The 18,581-nt window shown below is 43.7% G+C and overlaps 1 protein-coding gene across 6 annotated transcripts in view; it reads right to left on the minus strand.

Moving 5' to 3' along the window:
- Positions 1-18,581, minus strand: part of ZNF395 (zinc finger protein 395) — a 63,791-nt gene that overhangs the window by 36,944 nt on the left and 8,266 nt on the right. Inside the window, exon 1 of one of the 6 annotated variants that reach the window (XM_077152885.1) lies at positions 4,161-4,237. The exons of 3 other annotated variants lie outside the window; for them this stretch is intronic. The gene's annotated coding sequence lies outside the window, so the exon portion shown is untranslated. 2 more of the 6 variants (XM_077152886.1, XM_077152890.1) reach the window with 2 other exon arrangements.

Raw genomic sequence — 18,581 nt, forward strand, 5'->3', positions numbered from 1 at the left:
CTCCCTAAGAGGAATCCTGTTCTTCACTGTTACACAAGCACACCGTGCAACACTTCTAATTCCAAATGTTAGCTCATGCTATAACTTACCTCCTATGCAACACCAAGAAAGACCCAAAGTAGTCCAGCCCGTCTTCCTTCCTTATTCTAAAATGTTTTTCCAGGTCACTCGAGTACAGATTGCTCACCTCCTTCTCTGAACCCTAAGGGTATTTACTTATTTTTCATTTTGACATTTAATAATCTTGCCTTGCTCCTTAATCATAGGTATATCCTATGACTCCAACCAGACTGTTAGTCTTTTAGTTAGGCTTTATTCCACCTTCAGCATGAGTAATAACTGCACACAAGCAGCTTAATAAATACTTATTGAATGCAAAAATTCTCTACAACTGTGTTTTCAAACTGTGGGTTATGATCTATTACAGACTGTCGAATCAAATTAGCAGGGCACAAAAAGCATTTTTAAGTGAAAAATAATAGGCTAGAAAATAAAACTATAAGAGGGAACTTCACCAAGTAAAGGTATATAATACCCCATGAACTTAATTTTTATTTACATATTTTACATATTTGATTTACATATTTGTGTGTCCTAGGTCATGATTTAAATGTTATTTCTTAATGGAGGTCATGGTCAAAATAGTGCAAAAAAAACACTACTTTACAATGAGTAATTCACTTCAATCACTGCTCCATGCAATTTGGCAGTAAGATATTCTCTATAAAGAAAAATATATATGAACCAAGCCTTTCTCCCCCAGCTCAGTCTTACCTGCTAGTTCACTAATTCTGTATATCAAAGAAACAAGGAGGCAGTGTAACTACAATTACATTCTCAGCTCATTCTGCAACTTTTTGCTAACATCCTTCAAATTCACCAGCCCTCAGATGTTGCAACTTGAGGCCTGGGGAATTTGTTCAGCAAATCACCCTTGCAAAAAGAAGACACGGTGGCTCAGTGGCAGAGTTCTCGCCTGCCAAATCAGAGACCTGGGTTCGATTCCCGGTGCCTGTTCATGAAAAAAAAAAAATAAGAGAGAGAGAAGGCAGAATTCAGTGCTGAGGTAAAAAAAAAAAAAAAAAAAAAAAAAGAAAGAAAGAAAAAGAACAGCTCTAGCTATTCTGTCAACAGGTCACCAGAGTATTGGGAAAGAGCAACTGGTAAAGGTTGGGACAGACCTGGCCCTGGGAGAGGCAGTATTCCAACTAGGCCAGAAATTTCCTCCTGCTCCATTAGATTATCTTGATGCTTCTCTCCCCCACCACGAATGGGTGAATGGGGCACCAGGACTAGCCTGAAGAGCTCACTAGCAAACCAAGCCAACTGGAAGTCTGTTCAACTTCTTTCAAAATGCAACAATTTATATCTTAAGTGCAACAATTGATATCTTTAGTAAATGCCATTCTACTTCTCTCCAGCCTCCAATCCCATCCATGTGATTTGGAAGAATAAGTGGTCCCATCCTAAATGCCCTAATTTCCAAATTCGGGTTCAGGATCGGACTTTGTCATATGAATGACAATACAGAATAGATACTTTCTGAGTGAGAACCTCAATCCTACTCAGTAGCATCCTCTGCTGCCTCCCAATCACCAAGAATATGCCCCACTTATCCTCAAGAGTGCCTTCCCTGTCACAATTATGCAACCCTGGTTTCCCACCAATCTCATATCCCAATTGCTTACAGACATCTATACTTGGATGTCTTGGGAAACACAAGAAACTCCTCTGCAACTTGAATGTCAATCACTTCTCTCCAAAACCCATATTTCCTGTTTCTCCCATTACCAGCTACAGCAGCTCCAAGGCCCTGGCATGTAATCGATTTCCACAAATAATTCATTTTCATTCTTCTCTTTCCTTCATCCTCCCCCTGTCAACAGATTATTTCATCATACCAGTCCGAGTACTGGGCACTCCAAACTGTAACAGCCTACTGACTCATTTGTCTCCTAACATAACGTTAAAAACTCTTCCAAATAACCCTTCCATCACATCACTACTAAGTTCAAAAACCTCTACTGTCTCTCCCCAGTACATACAGGCAATCCTCCAGCCTGGCTTTTGAGGACTTTCACAATATCAACTGTTGCTCCTCTCCATCTTTATCTCCCATTGTCCAGGATGGTTCCCCGGTCTGGCCAAGGCCATAACAGGGAACCCAGGTTCGTTACCACCTCAGAGTCCATCTCAATGGTCATATCCTCTAGAAATACAGTTGTAGCAACTCCTGCCCTCAGCTCCCTTGTCTAAACTCTTAACAGCACCTACTTCTCTATACAGTGCATTCTGACAGTTAACTGCACCCTATCTTGAGGTATTATTGGCTTCATGTGCTCAAGTTTTTCTGTCTCCTGCATGACATTATAAACCTAAGAGGGAATCATCTCCAAATCTTTTGTATCCTTCCTCACTAAGGTAACTGTGTGAACCTCCACCCGTCTGGAAATCCCTTTGCAAACTCCCAAATCTGCAATTTCTGCCTTTCTTGTCCTTGGGCCTTCACCAGTGAGGTATTCTAAGTCCCTTCTCCAACTCATTTCCATATCTGATGGTCCCCCAGACCATTCAGGCAACCACAGCACATTATTTTGAACTTGAGTTCTCAAATCACTTCCACTGAGTCAAAAGGCTTCCTGATGACCTCAATTTCTTGTGTGCCTCTTACCATCTCCCAGAGAGCCTGGTATAGTGCTGAAAGCACAGCAACTCCTCAGAAATACCTGCGGAGTTGAACTTAATTGCTACTGCCTTGTGTTTCAATTTCCTTGAGACCAGTACCCTCTGTTTACACAACACCTGAGGAGAGTGTAAAGAAGGCCTCCAAGACCTGTTGATCACTTACTTACTTTGAGTCAAACTGAACCATTTGCACTTTTTAAGAAAGAGAGGTGTAAAGTGGGGGGACTGTGACCCTTGCGCCTGGCAGCCTGGCTTCCTGGGAACGCTTGCCTGATGGAAGTGCTGCAGAGCCAGTGGGATTTGGCCAAACCTGCCTGAAAACAAGGAGACAGTGGCACTCCCTCACCACCTTAAAGGTGGACTTCTTTAGATTCTGAGTCAATTCTAAAGTGAAGGCACTGAGTCTTTAACTCCAAAACGCTGCCTTTGAAACTGTTTGCACATCACAAACTTCCTATCCAGGCCTCCAACCGGGCAACTCACATGTCCACACTCACTGCGGTACCACCGCCCAGGGAGGGTAAGGGGCCTTGGAACGGAGGGGAGGAAGGGTGAACAGAAGAGGAGAGAGTAGGGTGAGGGACAGCCCCTGAGGTGGAGGGTGTGTCGCGCCGCCTGTCCCAGGCCCGGCTCTCGCTCGCTCGGTGGAGTGCGCAAGAACGCGCGGGACGCCGGGAGAGCTGGGCTGGCGGCCCAGCCGGAAAGGGTCGGGAAGGGGGCAGGTTAACCCAATCAGTCTCCTTCGTAGACGCGACTCTGGACAACCGCTCAAAGTTGGGGAGGGGGGATCAGATGGGAGCGCCGACGACCGGCGAAATAAACAAGGCGGTGCACGAGAGAACGGGAGGGCACCCCCCCCCGCCCACCCACCCAGCGCGGGCACTGCCGCATCGCCCCCGCACACCGACCGGCCGCTGCCCTGGTGGCGCCCGCCTCCCCGGGCCGCCAGGCCGCCGGCCCGGACCCCGCGGGCGTGCGGAGCGTGGGAAGTTCCCGGGCCACCCTAGACCCCGGGCTGCAGCGCCGCGAGGTCCCCGCGCAGCTCACCTCGCCCCGCCACGAGAGCAGCGCGGGCCGGGAAGCTCCCGCTGGGACCGCTCGGCACGTCTCGGGGTTGCAGCTGCTGCGGCCCCCGCCCGCCCACCCGGCGCGGCCCGTGGCCCCGCTCCGCTCCGGCCGCCCTCCGAGGCTTGGTTCGCGCCCACCTGGCCGGCCTGCCCTCCCTCTCCGGGACACTGCGCTCACGTACGCGGCCGCGGCCACAACCCGGCCCGGATTCCCCGCCCGGGAAGGGAGCGAAGGAGCGCGCGAGCAGAGAGACTCGGGACACACACACCCCCGCCGCCCTTCCCCCTCGCACCCCCCTCCACCTCAGCCACAGCTCCGCGCGCGCACGCAGGCTGCGCGCCTTTAGCCGGCCACGCGCGCGCTCCCGCGCCCTCCCCACACAACCACGGCACGCCGGGGATACACACCCCCGACCTTTCGTAGACAGTGGGTGCTCGATAAGTGCCCAAGCGTCTCCTCGAACACATGCGCACTTGAACCTGACCGAGTTGTGACCCCCCCCCGCCCCACCCCCAAATCGGAATTCGCCGTAGAAGCCGGGACCCAAACTTGACTGTTTCCTTTTTGTGCTTGCCCCCACCCCACCCCACCCCACCCCCGCCCGAACCGCGAGTCGAGCCAAAGTTTCTTGCTGTTTGTATTTCCAGGCCTGGCTCTGGAACAGTCTTCTACTGAGGCCGAGCTCGCCCCAGGGCGGGAAAGCCAGCCAGAAAGCTCTGGGCGACTCGGTGGAGCTGGGCTGGGGTGATAGGGACTCAGGCCGCGGAGCTGCAACCCCCAGAGAGAGTGAGAAATGGAAAGAGGGAGAGAACAGCTGAAAACTAGCCTTTCCCATTTTTCTTTTTACTTAATGTTTTCTTCCCCCATTTTATGACATTTTACTGGATTTCACTCATTTGTGGTTGTAAAGTAAGATGTTACTGTTTCTGGAATTAAATGGGAGAAAGTTAACTAAGAGCCTTTAGCCTTTCTGTAAACAATACTGGTTCCTTTTGGCCCCGTTAAACTCTGTTTTTGGTTTTTGCTTGGATAATTTGTTTCAAGGAGAACTGAAGCTGTTCCATTGTATGCTCTATGTTTTTAAAAGATAAGACCAGAGTCGCAACGGTAGTGAAGCGTCCAGCATACTTAAGTGTGAGCATATATATTCATTTTCAGGTAAATTTAATCAACAAAGGAGTAATAACTCCCCTCCTTACAAAAAAAGTTTTAAAATATTTTTTGTTTTGTGTTCTTTTTTTTGCAGAGAGGCAGTGGGAGATGTGCTGTAAAGAACTAAAAGCTCTGGAATCAGGCAAGCCTGGCTTAAAATCCTGGTTTAACCACTGAACTAGCTTTATGATTTTCATAAACCTCTTTTCTCACTAATTTGAAATAAAATAATAAAAGTATAGAGCCCAACTCATAACAATGAGTATTATTTCTCTCCCTGCCATTTCCCACCGTTTTTTTGTTCTTTTTTTCCCCCACCACCATTTTTTAAATGAGAAAATTACCTAAATAGAACCAAAAATTCCTATAGGACAGTACTTCTCAACTGGGGACAGTTTCACTCCCAGGGGACATTTGGCCATGTCTGGACATTTTTGATTGTTACAACTGGGAAGGAGGTGCTACTGGCATCTGGTGGGTATAAACCAGAGACGCTGCTCAACATCCTACAATACACAGGACAGCCTCCCCACAACAAAGAATTAGCTGGTCTAAAATGTCAACAGTGCCACTAGTTGAGAAACCATACTACAGGATAATGGCTTTCGAATAATTCACTGAAGACTGGTTCAATCTCTTAACCACATCCTCAAGGAAACATTTTTCTTTTGCATAAAGAACAACAGAAAAGGCATCCTGGGAATCACAGCAAAAGCATTAATTTCACAAAGCCTTCCCTTAACATGAAAATGCAGGTTTGAATTTTATATTTTATTTTTAAAGAAATATTTCAGTTAACTACAATGTATGTTTCCTTTTACTAAGGTATTTTATTATATTTTATTCATAAATTAAAAATGTTCAATTTCTTATTTCCAATTTTCCTCAAACAGCAGATATTTACTCACCTCTATAGATTCATCTTTGTTAAATTTCTCATCTATCCTAAAGTTTAAGATATAGTCCCTGCCCCCAAGGAATATACAACTTAGAAATGGATTAATCCACATGCAGCAATTAAAGAACAATACAAAACAGCACATAATTAAGCTTTATGTAGCTCCGAGGAAAGGAAAATCAGTCCAAGCAGTACAGCCCAGTGCTTGCCTATGGTCAAGCCAATGTGGCTGCAGCTGGGTGAGTCCGGGAGGAGTGGTAGGAGTTCCAGTCAGACAATAAATTGGGGGAAGGTCAGGTAGGATCTTGAAGTGAGTGAGATAGGAAGTCACTGGAAGTTTTGAGTAGAAGAGTGATATAATCTGATCTAGGTTTTAAAGGATCATTAGGAGCCTATTGTAGAAGTCCAGGTTAGACAGCTAGTTGTTGGACTAGGGAAGTTGTGCTAGAAATGGTGGGACATAATCAGATTCTGGATATATTTCATAGAAAGAGCCAAGAGAATTTTCTGAAGGATTGGATGTGCTGGTGCTATGTGAGAAAAAAGGAGAAGTCAAGAATGAACCCAACTTTTTGTTTTTATCTTGAGAAACCAGAAGAATGGAATTGGCATTTACTGAGATGGAGAGGAGTAGATTTTGGAGAGAAATCAGAAGTTTGGTTTTGGATATATTGCATTTGAGATCTGATTAGACATCCAAGTGGAAATGTCAAGTATGTAACAGGTCACATACTGTGACTGTTTTCTTGTGAGTGTGTAAGAAATGTGGATTAAAATTATTTATGTCTTTATGGAAGAAAGATAAAATCCGGGACAGTAAAATTTTGAGGACTTCTATGGGCTTCATCCTATAGTGTGCCCCTGGGACATACTAGTAACTGAAACTGGAGGAGTAAACCAAGGTACATGTTTCTGTCACAAGCATAAGACTATCTAGACATACCTCTCCCTCTGAAGCGAGTTAGTGGAATATACCTGGAGTGAAAATACCAGTTCACCCCAACTCAAAAAATACTATTTGACTTGCTCCCAATCTCACCAGTAGCTCTTCTCCATTAGAGACTACATTATAACCTTTGTCAAATTCGTCTTCCATAGAAGGTCCTTAAAATGAGCTGAAACAGCCAGTTCTTCCCACCCATAAGAGAGATAACACAAAACCTTTTAAGTGATAAAGGTGGAAAAGGAGAGGGAACCTTAGACCCTGAAAGTGAAGAGGTATGGGTTATGCCCTGGTGGAAAGCCTGAATTTATCTGACCCCCTAAATAACAAATGTTACTAGAAAAAAAACAGGATGAGGACTCCCAGAAATGATAGAGCTCGAGCAAAAGTAAAACAGCCAGTAAGAAGTGAACAATAGGCAAAAAAAGTATACATTGTGAATGCTGGTCCATGCCACCTCTTAGATTCTTGGCTCCAATAAACATGTAATAATTTCTTTTCCAAAGCATGTTTATTGTCATGTGATTTTGCTTGTAAGTCTTCTATTCCTGCTTTCCCTCCCTGGAAGTAACATCCCTAACTCCCCAGAGAAGGGACTGGTGGCCTTTTTTTCTAGTGAACTCACCAGGGTTTCATTTGTACCAAGCTGTTAAATTTCCATAGGACTCATACATATTTCATTCTGTTCACTAGCCTCACATTAGCATTTTGCCATTCTTCCTTATTCTTCAAAACTCCTGCCCAAGGCAGGTGTACCTGCCGCAATCCAGACCATCCATATGGTCAAGAATGGCCCAGATCCCATTTAGCTCCTAAGCAGAGGAAGTGGTCATGTAGGAGGACACAGTTCTTGACAAGAGAAACACAAAGGGTACAGGTTGATCTGCAACCACCATGCTAATACTGTGGAATGGCAGACCCATAAAGGACTCTAAAATAATAACAATTTCTAAAGTCCACACCTGTGACAGGCTAACTAACCACTGCCCAGAACTTGAGGGCAACTGAACAGCTCCTTGTCAAACAAAAATGAAAAGGTATTAGAAAACAGTCCATAATCCAATCAGACAAACCCCGAAATATGAAAGGCTGTTTCTAAAAGTACTTAAAATGTCAACAATCATTTCATGACAATTTCTGGCTCTTCCAAATTGAATAACAGCCACTATTCCCTATTTGTACCAGATATTGTATTGTATTTGCAGTCAGCACAGTTTCTTACATCCATCAGAGGTTGGCCTCTGTCACTACCTAGTGGGATATTCAGCTTTATAATCAATCTCTAAGAAGCTAGAAGTACAAGTGGACTGACACACACTATTGAATTTCCCCTTAGGTTTGAGTATAGATTGCAAAGTTTGAAACTTAGATTCCCCTTCAAATTTAATTTTTCCAAGCTTAAATAGTTTACTGACAAAAAGTTTCTCCTTTTTTCATAGACCTGTCAATTCATTTAGGTGAGGAAGAATGGGCATTACAGACCCTCAGTTTTCTGGAGAGAGTCAATCAGAAATACTTGCCCATAGAATTCATAGACTTGCCTTGATAACATATACAGTCATCATACTGATTATCTTAACCTGTAATTCACCTGGCTGTAGACCACAACCGGCCAAACTAATCCTTCTAACACACTAGAGATTCTATGAATTATTAAAATCCTGCCTAATTTACTCCCTTGTATTATTCACCTGTTAGTACTCTGATTTCCCAATACTTGTCTTAGACATGGTTGAGCTCACAACCTTCTTACAGTTTATATAGTTTATAGAAACTGCTGATTCATCAAATCCCAGCCTCTCCTTCTGATAGTGTACTTGACTGCCTCTCAAATCACTACTGGCAAGCTTTAAATGATTCCTGAAGGCAAGAGAAATGACTAGGTTTTCAGTAATTCAGCACCCAAAGGTGAGAGGAAAGATCTGGCACGTTTAGGAAATAGATCTCAGTCCACTACAGGACATTCTAGGTTGTTCTTTCTCTGTTTCTTTTCTCCTCTCATAGCTAATCCAAACTAATCAGTCCAAAGAGAATCTTTGAAATTTACTAGCCAACAATGTGCCTTCTAGATGAATGCTAAGAGCTAAAATGACTAGAAAATCATTACCATCATGTACTTTACCAGCTATGGCATCCACTAGCCCCATTCCCACCACTTGATGAATGGAAATTATCCTTGTCACTCTCGCTTCTTCTACATTTTGGGAAAAGATGTAGGTGAGATGCTATAACAACTTCAGTTAGCTGGAGAGGTTACAAAATGCTGATGCAAAAAAACTGTGAAATCTGGGTGACACAATCAAAAGAAAAACAAATCCAATCTTAAAATAATGTCCTTACTGACATTTCTTTAGAAGGCAGCCAAGGAGGACGTTCATCTTACAACATACAACAAAGCTTCAAGATTCCTCTTTTCCAATTTTTCTTCCAAAAGTCTTACTCCTGCAAACAACTGTTTCTTGCACCTTCTCCTTCTCTCTTCTGCTGTCCTCAACCTTGTTTCTCCTTCCTTCCTTACTAACCTTTTTCCTTTCCTTCCTCAAGTGGAGAAATACTGACTGACCTCTGCCTTTTAACTTAGTCTAGGGTCTACTGGCTGATTAAGCCAGCAAACAAACCTCTCCTTGGAAGTCAGGGATGGGCACAAGTTGGTATTGCATACATTTAAACTTAATTTTTTAATGTTTTTCTTCTTATGCCAATAATATCAGACCAGTCTTAGGTCCCCTGATGGATTCCCAAGGAGTACCTACAGGGCCTCTATAATTTTAGCCCAGACCCTTAGAATGAGCATAGCTGGCAAAGGATATGACTTTCCTTGGACCACTGACCACAATTTGCTTGGTGAACACTCAGTTGCCCATCACTGGAAATGTTCAGGAGTAAGGTGAATGACCTATCAGGGACTCTGTCCATCTCTAAGATTCTGTGACTCTAAATAACCCCTCATTCCTTGCAATTCAATGTCCTGTCTTTCTAATCACTTCTTTAAAACAGAACCCACATACCTTCCCATACGTCAGCCTTACTGGCACAACCAATTAATAGTTGTTATTGGTCTCTCTATCGTTATTTATTCATGTTAAAAACCTTCTAGGGTGGGCCACAGTGGCTCAGCAGGCAGAGTTCTTACCTGCCATGCTGGAGACTCGGGTTCAATTCCCAGTGCCTGCCCATGAAAAAAAAAATTCTAGTAATCCCAGCTCAAAGATCTCAATCTTATCCTCCTCATGATTCAGATCTTCACAGCAACACAAGGTTAAACATTTTCTATCCAACCTCTAATTTGGGCTTGTTGAATCGTGTCCTGTTTATAATAGCAGTAATACTGAGGAAGAATTAGATTTCCTCTGTCTACCCATATCCAGGGGACTTATATTTGGTATGACTTATTGTGGGAAGTGGAGCACTTAAGAAGTGATAATTATGACTAGCACCCAGCTTCCATTCTCCTCTAAGAAATAAATAAAAAATACTGTGCCAAACTTATTAGTCAGGCCTCTTTGGGGAGACAAGTGACATTAACTCAATTCATGCTAGATTAAGAAAAAAAAATGTGTTGGCTCACTTAACTGGGAAATCTAGGAGTACAAACAACAACAGGTACAGCTGGACCCCACATTTAAACAAAGTTGTCAGGGTTCATTCTTTAAATCTCTCTTTAAATAGGTAAATTTCTATTTACCCTTTCCTACTAGCTCCATTTTTTGCCCCTTTCAAAAAAAAAAAAAAGCTCCCTTCACATACTTGGTAAGAGGTTTCTGGCAACTTGCAACTTCAACATCCCAGTTTATCCACACCAGCAGAAAGCAAATAGTTCTCTCTCAACATTCATATAGTATTGGCTCCAGGAAAAGAGTTTTCCACTCCTTGGACCACCTTTGTCAGAGGGATAGGGATACAATGAGTGAAAATCCAAATAAAGCCATAATCAATAAAGGAGATTTGATTTCCCAAAGGAAGTAATGCTAGACAGAGAGAATCACATATGTCCATTACACAGATGGGGACATGGAGGATGGGGACATGGAGGGATCCGTAGACAAAGGATTTGCAGTCCAGTGGTCTTTCACTAGCTGAGTGACTTCTGACAAACCACTTGTCTTTCTGAGCCTCAACTCTCTATCTATAAAATGGTTTAATAGTACTAATAAAATTATCTGTTACAGTATCTCTGTAAGGTACCAGGTGACTTTTAGGATAATGAAAACTGCCTTAATTGAGGAACGCATTTCAACAGGGCCCGCTGTGCTCTATTTTTATGCTAATACATTTGTGGGGCATTTTACATTTTCCAAAACTCTTTTCCTCTACGATATAAATTAGAAAATAAAGCTCGAGAGACTAGATTTCCAGAATATTAACTAAAATTAATCTAGTTGTTAACTATAGTCACATGCAGGCACGCACAATAAATGACGATACTACAACTGAATCATTTCCTGGGTTAAGAAAAGTAGCAGAAACCCATGCAGGGACAACACGCACTCAGGCATCCACCTCGTAAGCAGGGAGCCCTACCAGCACGTACACACCCCTCTCCTCTGGGGCGTCTACTCTAAGATTAAGAAATTTCGGGGCCTTAAATTGATTTCGTCATCAACTACTCTGTGTGTTGAACGGGGTAGGGGTTGGGGAGGCAGCAAGAAGCTGACCAAGAAATTAAAACAAAACGAAACAAACAAAAATGTTCACAGGGTCTTTCGCAGGACTTTTCCACGAACGCAGCGAGCTGAGCACTTTCGCTGCAATTCCCTCCTTCCCGCTCCTCCCCTACGCCCCACTTCCTGCTCCAACAGCTCGAAAATCCATCTCCGCGTTTTCCCTCTCTCCCTTCCGCCCTTCGGGTTAAAGCACCCCTGCCAGGAGTAAACAAGCAGCCTAAACAGGCAGCCCGTAGGACCGGCCCCTGCTCCCCGTTTCCTGCGCCAGTCCTAGCAACAGGCCTCGCCCTTCACGACAGGCCCCGCCCCGCCCGAACCCGCGGCCGCCCCGCGCCGCCTGCCTTCCCCCTCGTCGCGTCCGCCTCCCGGGGGTGCGCGTCCCTGCCCCTTGCGGTGTAGCCAAACCCTCCCCCGCAGCCCCTTCCCTCGGGATTCCGCTTCCCTGCTGGCGAGAGCCCAGAGCCCCGGGTGGCTGCGGCGGGCACACACGTGACTCTTGTTGTGGGCGGGCCTTCGCTGCTGCCGCGACCCCTCCCGGCTGCTGAGGCCTCCGACGCGGTGGCGCGGGAAGGGGCTGGGGAGCGCTAGGCCTCGCCTCCTTTTAGGTTCTCCCGAGCCCAGCTGAGGCCGCGTCTGTTCCCGCCTCCGCCCCCTCCTCGGTCAGGCCCGGGCGGGGCTCAGGCCCCTGACCCAGCGCGCTGGGCCTCGGGGTGCCTTTACCGCTGTGGCTGCTTCTCACACACTCTCCACGGGCAGTCTGGCCACGTGGCTCGCTCTTGACTTCTCTCCCCCCATTGGGGGCAGAGTCTCTTTGCTCCGGCACGCAGCTTCCTCAGGTTTCTCCCTGTGTACACAGATCCCCTACATCTTCACAGGTCCCCTGAACGCACATATTCCTGCTGCCTAAACACACTACCTTCCTGCCAACAAACACAGACTTCCTCCTCACACAGACCCGTACTGTATGGTCTTCACATGCCTCTCCCTCGCCTCTCCCTCACCGCCAAGGAAGGAATCAGAATGTTAAGAGGAGCCGTGAAGCTCTCTTATCCCGGCTCTCCCTTGCCTTGCTCTTATTTTACCGGTGGGGAACCTATTTAGAAAGGTGAAAAGATTTTCTGTATCAGAAACAGGACCAGAACTCAGACCTGTTCCCAAGGGCTTCTTTTTCACACTGATACTATCCTGCAGTTCAGGGTCAGACTGCCCTAAACCGGTGGTTCCAGTTTTTGTCATCCAGTTAACACCTTCCAGATCTCGCCCCCAGGGAAAATGTATCTGCCCACCGCCTTCTGTCTATTTCTAGGAAATACATCATATCTGGCAGAAAAAAAAAGAAAGAAAGAAAAGATAACCTTTACTGAGCACTACAATGAGAGGTAGTTGAATCCAGGAGTTAAGAGAAGGGACTCTGGAGCCAGACTGCCTGAATTCCAAGCCCAGCTTTTCCATCTTCTTGCTATTTGGGGCGAGTCCTTTGACCTCTCTCTGACTCAGGGTCATTTGTAAAAACTAGGGATGATGACAGTAGCTGCCTCCTAGAGCTGTTGTGAGGATTAAATGAGTTATAGGTAAAGTGCTCAGAACAGCCCTTGGAGCATGATAGAGCAATCAAGGAAATCACTCTGTGCCAGTCGCTGTGCTCGGTTCCTCACATGTTACCACTTTCCCCTGATGCCTCCCACGCTATATTGCAGCCAGATTATTCCATTAGACTTCAGAGAGCTGACTTAAAGAGCTCTGGCAGATACTCAGTGGTGGGACAGAGGGTAGCACAGCAGACTTCTAAGCAGAGTGAGCATGGATGTGCGTCCCCAACCAGCGGTGGTAATAAGGACAGAGGCAGGGGGCTTCTGAGTTCTTTCTCTCTATTGTCCTACAAACAGAGTTCCATTCAACAAACGAATGCATGAACAAAATGTGGCATATACATATATTGGAATATTATTCAGCTGTAAGAAGAGACAAAGTTCTGAAACATGCTGCAGCATGGATGAACCTTGAAGACATCATCTTGAATGAAATAACCCAGACAGACACAAAAAGACAAATATTGTATGATTTTTCTTAAATGAAATAACTAGAATATGCAATTTCATAGAGACAGAAATTACACTATTGTGTAATTGGGAAATGGGAAGTTAATTTTTAATAGGTACAGAGTTTCTGTTTGTGGTGATGGAAAAGTTTTGGTAATGGATGATGCAGATGGTAGCACAACATTCTGAATGTAATTAATACCACTGAATTGTATACTTGGAAGTGGTTAAAATGGGAAATTTTATGTTGTATATGATACCAATTTTTTTTAATATATGCATGATGGGGTGGTAGAGGCGAAAGATGGAATTCAGAGAATGAAGTCAATCATGATGTTAGTGGAATGGGGTGAGAAAATAACTAGACAGAATGTCAAACAGGTACTCTAACAGCTGCTGACCTTGCAGCTCCTCATCATCATTCAATCCAATAAATTCCAGAAGTGATTATGTGCATCTACTCTTCCAACTAGATTGAAAATTCTCTGAGCACAAGATCTTGTTTACCTTTAGCACCTAACGCACTGCTTGGGGAAAAGTTATTTGCCTGGGGTTATACAGCAAGTTAGTAACAGAAGCCCAGCCTCTGCTTTCAGATTTTCAAATGTTATTTCCATGACACCCCACTGAATTTACTATGTGGTTGGATGGGAAAACAAGTGCCCTAAAAGTTATAGAACGAAATAAGGTTGTGTGTGGTTAAGATCTGAATGCACGGTACAAATAGTAGGTGGGCTAGGAGTTGAGAGGGCTGTATTCCCGAGGAGATCTGTCAGAAAAAGCTGCTTGCAAGAGAAGGGCTTAAAGAGGTACTTGACCTGGCCTTGAAGCATGGGTAAGAAGAAAATTCCTGGCAGGGGAAGTGGCTTTCTGCAGAGGCTGTGGTGGATACTTAAGGGTCAATGAGGAAACCAATCAGGTCAGAAGAAAGGGTGTGCCGTGGGTCATAGTGTGAGAAAATGTTGGAAGGTTAGTTTGAGGCCTTTCCTCAACTTTGGGAAATTTCAAAAACCAGGATAAGGAGTTTTGACCATAGTCTGTAAGTAATAGGGAACCCCTAAAATAAACAGTGAGCTAGGCAGTGAAGCAAGACACCAGGCAAATATCTGCCAAGTTAGTCTGATTTGCATCTTTTGCGGACAGTTACTTGCCATATATGTGCACTTATTTAATTTATTCACACACAAGGGAAACTACCAGCCAGCTTGTCTATATTTACTTCATTTCCAAATATGCACGCTATCTGGGTGGGAACAGAAGGAGGGGAAGAATAGCATGGTCTGTGAGCTTGCTGTGGACCAGGTACTTTCCCTGTGGCATCTCACTGACTCTTCACAATCCTGTGGATGTGGGTATTCTCAACTTGGTAACACCCACAGATAGTAACTGTCTTAGTTTGCCAGGGTTGCTGTACCAAAGTACTACAGACTGGTGGGCTTAAACAATAGGAAGTTATTGTTTCACAATTTTGGAGGCTAGGAGTCCAAAATCAAGCTGTGGGTAGGTTCATGCTTTCTCTGTAATCTGTGGCATTCTGGTGGTGGCTTGTCAGCAGACCTCCATCACAGAACCATCTCTCTCCTTCTGTTTCCTCCTTCCGTGGCCAAATTTCCTATATCATAGGTATTCCAGTTACATGGGATTAAAACCCACCCTTCACTCAGTAGTGGTCTCACCTTAACTAATGGCATCTTTGAAAATCCTGTTTACAAATGGGTTCACATCCACAGGACCAGGGATAGAACTTGAACATGTCTTTATAGGAGTTGTGATTCAATCCATAACAGTAACTTTCCCATACTAGAGAGGTGGTAAGTGGTAGAGCCAGAATTCAAACTCAATTTGGTGCCAAAACCCTCTCCAATCTCTTGTGTGAGAGCCTCTAATGAGAAGATACAGGAATAATGTTCCCATTCCCAGTTCCTTTACAAAGACTCACATTTTCAACTATATTCACATTTCTAGGAGTGCTTTCAGATCCTGGTTTTCTATTCTTGCTGTTAGGAAAATGAAATCCCCATTTTGGATCTTTGGAGTCAGACAATTCTGGGTTTAAATTCCATTTCCACCACTTACTATCTCTGAGTGTTGAATTTACCATGAGATTAATGAAACTTAAACTTACTGCAAGCCCTCTACTTAATCTTGAAACCCTGATTTTACATTATTGTCCTTAAAGAGAGTTCAACAACTATACAAGTTTCAGGCCCCATAAAACCTGGATCTGCCCTGGCTAGGTGAACCCAATCAAGTACTTAACCTTTTTTATTTTGTTTCCTCACCCTGGACCCTGGTCTATCAGCTGATCATTCTAGTTGACACAAAGCACCAGAAATGCTGAAATAACTCCAAGAATGTTGATTTCAGCCAGACTTATGCTGATTTGTTTGTCCTAACAATTTACTAGTAGTTTGAAAAAATAATACACATAACTTGAAAGAAAAATCAATATTTTATTTTATTCTTAAATAATTACAAGCATTTTCTAGTGGAATTTGTGCACTTGTTGACCATAAATTCTCAAACTTTAGAATCAGATTGCACACAACCACCCTCATTTCCTATTCCACATCAATTTTCATGTACTGCTTGTGTTTTAACACAGCATCTGCCAAAAAACCAACTTCAAAGAGATATGTCATTAAAATCTAATGTTGAACCATAAGTACATGGAACCTTGAGTAGGGCATGAGATTTTGTTGGTTTGTCCAGAGTGATGCCCCGATAAATCCCAGAGTGATTTGAACTGTGAATAAAAAAGTATTTGCAAAGTCCCTTTGGGGAATGGTGAGAAAGGGGGAAAATTCAACTTCCCCAAGTTGAATTCTTGATATTCTCACAAGCAGTGCAGACAACCAAAGCAATAGGCTAAGTCCCCAATCTTGGGGCTTGTTCATGTGAAACTTAACCCCACAAAGGATAGGTCAAGCCTACTTAAAACTAGGCCTAAGAGTCACCCCCAAGAGAACCTCTTTTGTTGCTCAGATGTGGCCTCTCTCTCTCTCTCTCTCTCAGCCAACACAACAAGCAAACTCACTAACCTCCCCCTCTGTATGTGGAACATGACTTCCAGGGGTGTGGACCTTTCTGGCAACGTGGGACAGAAATCCTAGAATAAGCTGGGACTCAGCATCAAGGGATTGAGAAAACCTTCTCGACCTAAAGAGGGAAGAGTGAATTGAGACAAAGTGTCAATGGCTGAGAGATTCCAAACAGAGTGGAGAGGTTATCCTGGAGGTTATTCTTACACATTAAGTAGATATCACCTTGTTGTTCAAGATGTAATGGAGAAGCTGGAGGGAACTGCCTGAAAATGTAGAACTGTGTTCCAATAGCCATGTTTCTTGATGATGATTGAATAATGATATAGTTTTCACAATGTGGCTGTGTGATTGTGAAAACCTTGTGTCTGATGCTCCTTTTATCTGCCTTATCAACAGACAAGTAAAACATATGGCATAAAAATAAATAATAGGGAGAACAAATGTTAAAATAAACTTAGATTGAAATGCTAGTGATCAATGAAAGGGAGGGGTAAGGGGTATGGTATGTATGAATTTTTTTCTGTTGTCTTTTTATTTCTTTTTCTGAATTGATGCAAATGTTCTAAGAAATGATTATGATGAATATGCAACTATGTGATGATATTATGAATTACTGACTATATATGTAGAACGGAATGATCATGTTAAGAATATTTGTGTATCTTTGCTTTCATATTTTTTTTAAATTTAAAAATTAAAAAAAACCAATCCTGAAACTGAAATTCCTAACTAATAATTCATGCAGTATACAATAGATGTCAGGTATCACTGTGTTTTCCTTGAAGTCAAAATTATCTTTAGGTGCTCTGTGAATTTCCTACAGCACCCTGGGGTACCTTGGCACACTATTTGGGAACAGTGGACTTAACAAACCTATTATAGGTTATTTCAGGAGTCAACCAGAGGGCAGCATAACTCTCTCCAGTAGAACTATGTGCTCCACCTGTGCTGTGGTACACAGTTTGCCATAGTATCTTTGCTCAAAATGTCCACAGAAAATCTTCTTGAAGACTCTCTTCCTACTATCTTCTTCTACCCTCTGTTGTGGCTATTTACATAATATTAACAAAGCAAGGAATACTGGTGGGTTGTTGCAAGGCCAGGACTCTAGTTCCAGATTATCTGTTTGTAAAGTGCAACAGTGTTTCAATTTGCTAAATGCAGCGAATGTAATATACCAGAAATGGAATGGCTTTTTAAAAAGGAATTCTTTAAGTTACAGGTTTATAGTTCTAAGGTCATAAAAATGTCCAAACTAAGCTATCCAGAGAAAATACTTTGACTCGAGAAAGACCAATGTCTGTCACATGGGAAGTGTGATGGTTTGAATCTGTGGTGAACCCCAGAACAGCCATGTCCTTTAATCCTCACTCAGTATTGCTAGCTGTGAGCTTTTTTACTGTTCCCATGGAGATGTGACCCACCCATTTGTAACTTTTTATTAGATGGCTTCCATGGAGTTGTGTCTCCACCCATTCAAGGTGGGGTTGCTTATTGGAGCCCTTTAAGAGGGTACCATTTTGGAAAAGGCATCAGAACCACAAGAACCATGAGACCCCACACAACCAGAAACCTTTGGAAATGAAGAAGGAAAACGCCCCTGAGGGAGTTTCATGAAATAAGAAGCCTGGAGAGAAAGCTAACAGATGTCACCATGTTTGCCGTGTGCCTTTCCAGTTGAGAGAGAAGCCCTGAATGTTATCGGCCTTCTTGAACTAAGGTGTCTTTCCCTGGATGCCTTAGGTTGGGCATTTTATAGCCTTGTTTTAATCTGGATATTTTCACAGTTTTAGAATTGTAAGCTAACAACTTAATAAATTCCCCTTTATAAAAAGTCATTCTGTTTCTGGTATATTGCATTCTAGCAGTTAGTAAACTAGGACAGGAAGGCATATGGCTGGCATCTGCTCGTCCATGTTTCCAGTTCCACTGCTTCCAGCTCCTGATGTCAGTGGTTTCTCCTCTAAGCGTCTGTGGGTCTTCACTTAGTTCCCCCAGGATGCAACTCTGGGTTCTAGGTGACCTGACATCTCATGGGAAGGTACATGGTAATGTCTGCTGGGCTCTTCATCTCCACAAGTCAGTGTC

This window comes from Tamandua tetradactyla, chromosome 3 (genome assembly GCF_023851605.1).
Source record: "Tamandua tetradactyla isolate mTamTet1 chromosome 3, mTamTet1.pri, whole genome shotgun sequence".
NCBI classification, from domain to species: Eukaryota; Metazoa; Chordata; class Mammalia; order Pilosa; family Myrmecophagidae; genus Tamandua; species Tamandua tetradactyla.